General features: G+C 40.2%; 1 pseudogene; it reads right to left on the reverse strand.

Annotated features, from left to right (window-relative positions):
* Positions 1-815: 815 nt before the first annotated feature.
* On the reverse strand, positions 816-8,137 carry LOC149118941 (uncharacterized; annotated as a pseudogene).
* Between the last annotated feature and the right edge of the window lie 1,528 nt (positions 8,138-9,665).

Consider the following 9,665-nt stretch of genomic DNA (forward strand, 5'->3'; position numbering starts at 1 on the left):
AAGTTCGACGTTTAACTTGGCGCTGGGAGTCCACTTTGGTACCAATACAAGTCTTCACCCGGGTGGTGAGATGAAATAACGTTCATGATTTTTCCAGTTACTGAGACAGTTACAAATAAAACATATTCTACTTTAAAAAAACTCTAAAATCGTAATTACACTGCTCTATAACTGATGCTAATAAATATTTATTTGTTTGATTGTTAAGTATGTCGTAACGTAGCTTGATTTTCATCCAAATGTAAGCATTTCAGCAGCTTTTAATTGAAAGATCGGAGTTCATAGTTACATTAACGAAGGTTTGTCGGAAATGAGTCAATCTTAAGCTTGAAAGTCGGTCATTTTCTTCTAATCTCACCAACTTAACTAACGCATTCCTTGGCCAATATGCCGCTTCAGTTGAATGTGATCCTCTTATCAAGGGTTCGATAAACCATTGCTTTTTGCAGTTTAACTTACCGGCCACCACAAGGGCCGAAGATGGGTGTAATCAGTCTCTTTGACTTGATTAACCATAACACTGGCAGAAAATCGTCAGTAAGATCTGTTCCTTTTACGACAAGAGACGTTCCAGGAACTCTTTTTGTACTTCACCAAACTGGTCCAGGTGCCTGGTTGGTGTAGTATCGATGATGTGATCGTGTACGGCCGAAATGAATTATGGGGGATTAAAAGCACATGGTCAAGTGTCGAGTTGAATCTGTATTGCGTGTACTTATTTTGGTTAAATCCGGATGTTTCACTGACTGTGAAAAATTACTGTTGGTTTACGCCGTAGTGGGTATAAACCAAGCCTTTCTTACAAAGAAAGTCAATTCACAGTATGCCCTCTTGCAATAAATGTCTTCTACGAGAGAATGCGCAGTATTGAGGTCACTGTGTTTTGTTCCTGGGCAAGACACATGACCCTCACTTTTTTTGTATCCGCACAGGTGTAAAAACGGGTAATGCTGGGTCAATTAATGCTGATGATGACCCTGCGATGGATTAACATTCCATCCAGGGTCCCGTTGCTCCAATCCAATCTACTTTGAAAAGCCACTTCTTTCAAAAGCTGTTAGGTTGGATTCCAATCCTGAAAGAGTCAAAACGTCTCAAGCCATAATCACTATAGTCATGCCTTCGGTGGCATGATCCCGTTCAAAGGCAAAATTATACAACTTCTTTGGCTGTATGACAGATCATTCATTGTTGTCATATTTTACTCTAGTTTGCCATTATCCCTGTGCGCAAACTGACAAGTCATAGTGCGTCCACAGTACACACTATTGCTTCGAGGTCAAATTCAACGTGGCGACTATCTTCAGGTTGACGTACGTCAGCATGTCGTAGGAGGTCAGAAAGTGGTTTGTTTCAGAAACTCCCAATTCACCTCAATTTTGACTCAGCTTAATGGCCTTTTTCAGTTGATGTAGTTTACGCAGTTTTCGTAACCTGTTCTTTTTCTTGACACTTTTCCTCCCGATAACTTTTCGTTTTAGGTACAGCTGAGATCGGTAAATGACGGCATTACAGCATTTTGGAGAACACTTTGGAGCACACGAAGATGGACAAGGAGATGGACAGTGATTAGTGTAGACTGGCTGTAGGGGGAGAGTTGGAGAGGAGTAAGCACCGCGATACTGCTGCGACAACGCAAAGCAGCAGGATGGAGGGCAAACCGCTGTGCATGATGTTTGGCATTGAGGTGCACAGACCAAGGATATCTGTGCATGTTCCATACAACCTATGGATGACAATAAAAATTCATTTTAAATATTATACGCGTTTAATTATGTCCAAAGTCTCTTTAAATTCCCAACAGCATTTTTGTTAATGATCAACTTCAGATGAAACGAAGCGCTTTCAAAATGTTTTTGTACTCTGCTGTTGTATTTTGTGTAGTTTTTTTTTATTCTTATTTGGCGCGAAATTAGACAACTTAAAGCAACTTACATGGTATACCAGGCGACTTTGGTGGGTATGTTCTTGAAATCTCGATAGTTGTTGCACCAGGTGTCTTCCCTGGATTGGAAGAGGTGATGACCGGACGAAAGAAAGAAACATAAAATGACAAATCACAACCTGTTCAATCAATTATTAAGTTACAGATCGAAAATTGTTACGTACGTACCTACGTTAAAATGCCAATCGATGAGTGTTTCAAAAATATATGTTGAGTAGCACGAGGCAGCCAAGGACAAAACAAAGGTCATTCTAGTTTTTGAACATTCGTATTGTTGGAAGCAGGCCAATCAAATCAGACGTCACTAATGACCCCATCATTGTGCTGATAGGTAAAGTCTGCATGCGAGCCAAGTGGCCCATCAGGCCGGAGCTTATCCCCGTTTCTGTAGCATGAAGCGACTAGGAGTATTTCTACTCCCCCCTGGATGGGATGCTAGTCCATCGCAGGTTACCCCCAGCATTAAGTTCGCCGGTACCCATTTATACACCTGGGTGGAGAGAGGCACTGTGAGAGTAAAGTGTCTTGCCCAAGAACACAACACAATGTCCCCGACCAGGGCTCGAACCCGGACCGCTCGATCCGGAGACGGGCGCACTAACCATGAGGCCACCGCGCCTCCCACATCATTGTGCTGACAAAGCATTATTAACTTCGATGAGACCGTAGCTTTGATTAAAGTTTAACGAACCTTTTTGCTCACTTACGTTTCGTTACGGGAATTGTACCCTTGCTGGTAGGAGACGTGTTTGTGGTTTGCGTAGATATCGTTGGCTCCGTTGGTCTCGTGGAAACAGAACTTGGAGAAGCGTTCCTTATTGTGGTTCCGGGAGTAGCTTTGGTAACTGACAGAAAATAACGTTTGGCAAAGTTGTAAAGGCATAATAAAAAAATCATTGTGACAATTAATGCTGAATTACTTATTTACTTACTTAGGGGAGCAGGGATGGAGCAGTGGTGAGAGCGCTCGCCTCCCATCAGTGTGTCCCGGATGAGATTCCCGGACCCTGCGTCATTTGTGGGTTGAGTTTGTTGTTGGTATTCTACTGTGCTCCGAGAGGTTTTTCTCCGGGTACTCCGGTTTTCCCCTCTCCACAAAAACCAACATTTCCAAATTCCAATTCGATCCTGGAATGCTCGGGCATTTCTGAACGAGTTCTTGTGAACTAGTTGGTGCTCCATGGGTAAACAAATTACATATTTACAATTATTTTATCTTATTTTTACGTTTTGTTACTGGGCCAGTCGCTTTGTTGCTAGGCAGCGAGTTTGAAGTCCCTGTAGTTACTGCACGGCGCATTGGCCTAGTAGCAACAGAGCTTCGAGATGTGCTTTTTGCAGTGGATCTTGAAGCCGCTTTAGTAACTAGTAAGATGTACAACGAACTTCCACTGATAAACAGCCAGGCACGTTTTATTGAAAAAAATAAGCGTCGACCTAATTATATTCTTGCTTACCTTTTACCGTTATGGGGACAGTAGCTTTGCTACTAGGCAACGGTTTTTTGGTCCGTATGGTCACTGCAGGGCGCGTTGGTTTCGTGGCGACAGAACTGGGAGAGGCGCTCTTTGAAGTGGTACCGAGGGTCCCTTTAGTAGCTAAAAAAAATGACGCACATATCTACAGCTTAGTTCTGAAGACTTTAATTGGCTTAGCGTCAACCTAAGCGGTATTTTGTCCACGTCTCGATCTTGTTTGATTACCTTTCGGCTGGACCCCTTGCTGCTAAGCGACGAGTTTGTGATCTGTATAGTTCATGCGAAAAGCGTTGCTTTTGCAGCAACAGAACTTGCAGAAACCATTATTGCAGTGGTACTGAGAGAAGCTCTCGTGACTTATTTAGAAACAAGAGCTTTATTATAAATAGCATCCTTAAGTAGGGTTATAAATGAATTAAGCGTCTATTAATTATTTCCTCACTTGCCTTTTGTTACTGGAATTGTAGCCTTGCTGCTAGGTAACCAACCCGTAGTCTTCTTAGTTTCTACAGGATTTGTTGGTCTCGTAGCCACAGAATTTGGAGAAGTGATTTTTGTCTTAGTCTTGGGCGTCGTTTTGGTTGCTATATAGTAAAGTAGTAATTTATCATTATCATTTGGTGTTAATTAAAAATTAAATGAGGTATTTCAGTTTCTCTTTACGCTTTGTTAATGGAATCGTAGCTTTACTGCTAGGCAGCCGGCTTGATGTCCGTTTCGTCTTTGGTTTTGTTGCAACAGACCGCGGTTAAGAGGGGCTCGTCCCAGCCGTGTGGCGTGTGGTTTTTGTGATTGATAATAAAACGACAAAGAAAACCCAAATACGTCACACGACAGTGACGCAATTATAAAGCAACGCGTATTCATCTTTCTAATATCTGTTTGAATACAATAATAATTTATAGATCAATTTTATGGTATTTCATATCTATGGGTTATAAAACAATGCCGTAGTTCGGAACTATTGTAAGTTAAGTATCTTCCAATCCAATGGATTGGAGAAGCCATTTGGATCACTGATCGGTGTCGGTCGTTTTATAGGATCAACCTATTTTGTTTGCAGCATAAGAGGATGATTTTCTCTTGTTCGTGGCTGGCTCATAGTTCTATATTTTATACTTACCCGTTGGTCTTTGGGTCGGCTTAGTAGCTGGTTTCTTTGTACTGGGCAGACCCTTCCCAGGGTTCAAAGTCCTTCTTATGGATGGTAACCTGGTCGGCCTTGCTGGTCGTTTTGTCCCTAAAGATGCAGGTTTTACTTTTGAAGCAAAGTATGTAATACCAGAGAACATTCAAACTTTCACTATTGGAGTTCTGGACCACTTTCTAATAGTTAACTAAGAAAGGTTTTAAACATATTATTCTACGTAATATGGAAACGACGTTTGTTAATGTTAGAATTTCACTTACGTTTTGTTGCTGGATTCGTGCCGTTGCTGCTAGGTAACGAACTGGTTGTAGGATTTGTTAGTTTTGTTGGCTTTGTAACAACTGGGCTTGGTAAAACACTTTTTGTAGAAGCACTGCGAGATGCTGTATGGGAAAAAGAGAACCTAAATTTTGCTATTCATTCCATATAATTATGCAACCAGCGTTTAGATGCGAATATAGGATTTTAATGCCACGATAAAACAAAAAGATTAATCGTTTACATGGCTAGCAATTGTATATTTTAAGTTCAAGATCGCAACTTTGCCTGCGATTGACTGGTAAGATACGGGACAAAGAATTAGAACCCATACCTGAAGTATTCGTGTCCCCGTTTTCACATTGTATTCTCACTACATGTATTTTCCACGAACAACAGTGGGGGTATCAGTGGACCTTTTTGACGATGTCAAGCTATATAAACAATTTTTCATTTTTTTTTTTTTTTGTCATATATTAGCAAAACAGCCACTTCTTTCCTCTATACATGTAGATCAATTTAATTACATACATATGCGAAGTTTCATAAGAGTCAGGCCCGTACCTGGTAACAGGCAAACACACTAAATCATCATAATCACACTAAATACCGCGGAAGAGAATTTACTCATGCAAATTGCCTCAGTCATAATTTCTTCATGGACATTGCCTCAGTCATAGTTTGTTCTGGGTACGGCCCTGAGAATCCATTGTAAGCTCATGAAAACATGGGAACAAGCTTGCCAATTTTTACAAAGAAATGTTTGCCAGATGGGCAAGCGCGGCTACATTCAACGACACTTACGCCTGGTAGCTTTACTTGTCCCTTTACTTGTTGGTGTTGCTGTTTTGGTCGGATGCTTGATCTGTGTGGTTTTCGTTTTTGGAGTCGTTGCTTTAGTCGTCAGAGGGGTCGTTTTAATCGGAAGGAAACATGGTTTACTTGATGTATCACTTGCTATAAGAACAAGAAAAAAATAGTCCGTTACTCCCAATGAAAATGTTCCCACAGTGCTGATAGACACTAAATAAACAAATAAATCTTGAACGATATAATACACATCTGCAGCCAAGAAAAAACTAACATCAGAATCCTCCGTAGGAAAAAAAACTTGGCGACTGGTATACATTTACCCATAATTCATAGTGCAAGAAAACACCGACAATGCCCATTAGTACGAACAGGAAAGTTGTAAAACCTTCAAACCCAGCAAGCACAGTTTTGTTAGTACAGGGAAAAATATTTGCAAACATCACAAAACAGTGCAAAACAATATTGTGCCTAATGGGGTGTGTTAGGTTTGCGAGGTATTGTGGTAAAATGTTCAGCCGCCATCTTTTTTCCTCCGATCAACAACAACACACACTTTATCACCAAAGTAGAAAAACTCTTAGTTACAAAAAAATGTAATTGAGACAGAAAATTAGGTATATTCACCCAGAATAATCATCACTTTATCATTATTAATCATTATTCTTTGGTTGTAGTCTACGGTGACTTTCCAATATTTATTTAGTTCTTCTCCCTTGAGGCACTGATTACCAACATCGTTAGCAGTATACACTCACGTTCTCCTAACTTGTAAACAAAGATGGAATTTTCAGCTCCAGCGCAGGGTTGGCTTTCACATGTCAGGTCACATGGTTTGTAGTCGGAGGTGAAACACTGTCTTGTTGGCCCGTCTCTTTTGTACGTGCTCAGTCCGCCATCTCCAGAGTAACAATCGGCTGGTCAAGAACAAAAAACAAATCATAGATGTCTGAGATACTTTTGGGCCTGTTTTACAAAAGGAATAAATGTGTAGTATAAAATAATTCCATGTACAAAACTTAATGAACGGGAAATAGTAGTAAAGATGGGGTCTTTTCCACCGTTTTTTTGCACACTGAGTTGGCGTTTATAAGTAAAAAAAATCAACCAAGGTACTTGTTATATCATTTAACACTGAATTCTTACCTTGCATATCGACATATAGCACCAAATAAATTTGTTTTTTTATGGAGAGACAGGTCGGCTAGATGATTTGTGACAGAATAGTTTCACATGTTGGGGAAAGACTTTTACGCAACATTATTGACCGACTTTTTTTAATCGTAAATCATGCGTTTTGGGATGAATAGTAGGAATCATTCTTCAAATCCATTATGCACACTTATTATGCGATTATGTTAGTTCAGAGGGCCAATAACTTAAATAAAACAATTAGATTGCTCCATTGTCGGTCCAATATTCCCTAAGTATTGGACCGGACACTGCCTCGAATGATCACGCAAGATCACTCTTGAAGATTTTCGGGTAGCAAAGGTCGTGTAATAAATTTCTTATTAACCAAGTTTGCTCGAAACCGTACCAGAAGAATATCGGTCTTCGGTCTGTTGTTTTTGTTTTTGTTTTTTGTTTTTTACGGATTTCCCTGCATCGGTCCATGCTGTCAACACCTCGGACCGATATTCTCCCACTACGGCCCTCGCGCTTGGTTAATAAGATATATGTATGGACTTGAACATTTTGATAAGCACATGAAATCATAACTGTTCATAATTGTTCGTACCAAATTTCTCTATACCAAAAACTTCATAACCAAATTTCTTGCACTCTAATGCACATCTTTTGATTAAGTAGTCAAGATAACGTCGATCGTAAATCTCCTTGGCGTATTTTATGCCACTATATTTCGGTGAGGATTCATTACGGTCTGTGAACAACAGATGATGAAGAGGGCGTTGCTCCTGCCAGTTGTCTTTATAGCATCCTAGCCTCCTGTAGGCTGATGCTGAAAATAAAATAAAACACTCGTGAGACCAAATGTTGTCTTTATTTCTAACTTAATGAGTCCTAGTTGTTTTATCATGCCTGGAGACTAGACCAGTACCTTCTTTTTTCAGTAGATAGAAACGTTATTTGTTTACATTTATTTGTTTTAAAACAAAGGTAATACACGTTATTTTACACCTTAAAACTTGTTGAAAGTTGTTTGTGTTTATCTCATCTCATATTTTTGTAGTTCTTTTTTTTCTGCTCAAACCCAATTAAAAGATAACAGTTTTAAACAAAAGGGACTTCCTCTATTGACGTACGCCTCTGTTTAAAGACGGTTACGCGCATTACATAATCTGTCACAGTAAACTAGCAAGCAGCTGCCATCACCACATTTCCATTTGTCTTTTTATTTTTCTGAAAAATACGTCTCAAAACTATAACCACACATAAATAAATAGCAACTACTGAAACTTAAAATGGCTGAAGGTAATTACCGTCTACGTAAATCCAAAAAATGACACAAAGAATCCTTGAAAGGCTGCACATTCTACGCTATAGTCTTGAACGTGACTCCTATCAAGAAAAAAAATAGTAAAGTATAGCTTTAACTAAAGTTTTGTGGCAGACTCATATATAGCAGTTGTTGATTGAAGGGCACTCTAGGGATGGGAATGAAATGCGATCACTTCATTACCATGTACGTTTAGTAGAAGATCGGTCAGCCGGCCGGTTGCTTTACTTCATGCTGCAGCTACATCGTGCTGACGAGAAGCAACCAGTTCGAAACAGCTGTCAGCGGTTGCCATTCTTGGCTTTCAGTTTGGACTCCAAGATGTCGTTGTCCCGCGTACTAATCAGCCTTGCTTCATTATTATGTTTCTATTTTTGGCTGATCGATCTTTTACAGATCCCACGTACACCGGCAGCATTTTCGTTTGCGGTCTCCTGCATCATTTTATTTAATTTTGTTTGTTAGTTGGGTTCATGCAAGAGACGATGAAGGGAAAGTGAGTCAATCCCCCCGTACAGGACTTATTCCCAAAGTAATCCCTCTCAAGTTATTTGTAGATCACAACCGGGGTCAGAAATCCCAGGGGATCTAGATATGGCTAATTTTGTGACGCGGATTTTGCCCACGTGAACCGCCTAAGCGACATCTTCCATCAAAACATCCACGCAATGCGCGTGGTAACATGTTAAATTACCCCCGGGAGGATTGGGTACCCCATCTAAACATAACTTAAGAGGGACTACCTTAGGAATAAGGCCTATACAGGGGATTAAATGTCTTATCACTCTCTTTTGATGTGATGAAAATAGTCGCCGACTCGTGCGCTTCAGCCAAAACAATTTATACGCCAGAGGTCAGAGGCGATACTAAATCTTGCAATCAGTAGAGAAACAACTTAAGTGGCTCTTTGCGGCTCTTTTCGGCTCTTTTGTATTCTCTCTATAGTTCTTACTCTCCCGTAAAACTTTTCTTGGATCATTCCCTGTTAGGAATTTCTTCCTGCCTTGAACAGCGAAAATTGGAAAATCAGCTTACCAAAGTGCAAGGACTTTCAGAAAAGACAACGTACGTTTGACATGAGGATTTCCTTTGTGCGATCAAAGTTCCATCTCCGCGCGTTCTGGAGTTATTCACAGTGAATTTGGCACATGCAAATGTGCCCTTGGCCACATTTATATGTCCTGAACTATTACATTACATAAAATACAAATTATTTAATAGATAACTCAAACCAAGGGACTGCCTCCCAGATATATGTCCTTAGAAAATATATTCTACTTCGTAACAGCTGGAATTCGTCTTTTACCTCACAACATCATCTCCCTTCAATACCAAGTCACGAATGACTTTACACAGGAACCCTATAGGCTGCCGGCATGAATGGTCCACCACTTACATTGTTAAAGGGCCATCTAGCGCAAGTAGTTACCAATTAACCTTAGAAGAAGCTCGTACTTTAAGGATAATGGTTTAACCTTCGCTTCTGCTGTGACAGACATGAAAAAAGTCTGTTGTTTTGTTGCTTGGTTGGTAAATGGCTAGCCGAGAGCTCTGCTTGATACT

Source organism: Orbicella faveolata, unplaced genomic scaffold (assembly GCF_042242905.1).
Source record: "Orbicella faveolata isolate gen_17 unplaced genomic scaffold, um_ofav_v1 contig_1, whole genome shotgun sequence".
Taxonomy (NCBI): domain Eukaryota; kingdom Metazoa; phylum Cnidaria; class Anthozoa; order Scleractinia; family Merulinidae; genus Orbicella; species Orbicella faveolata.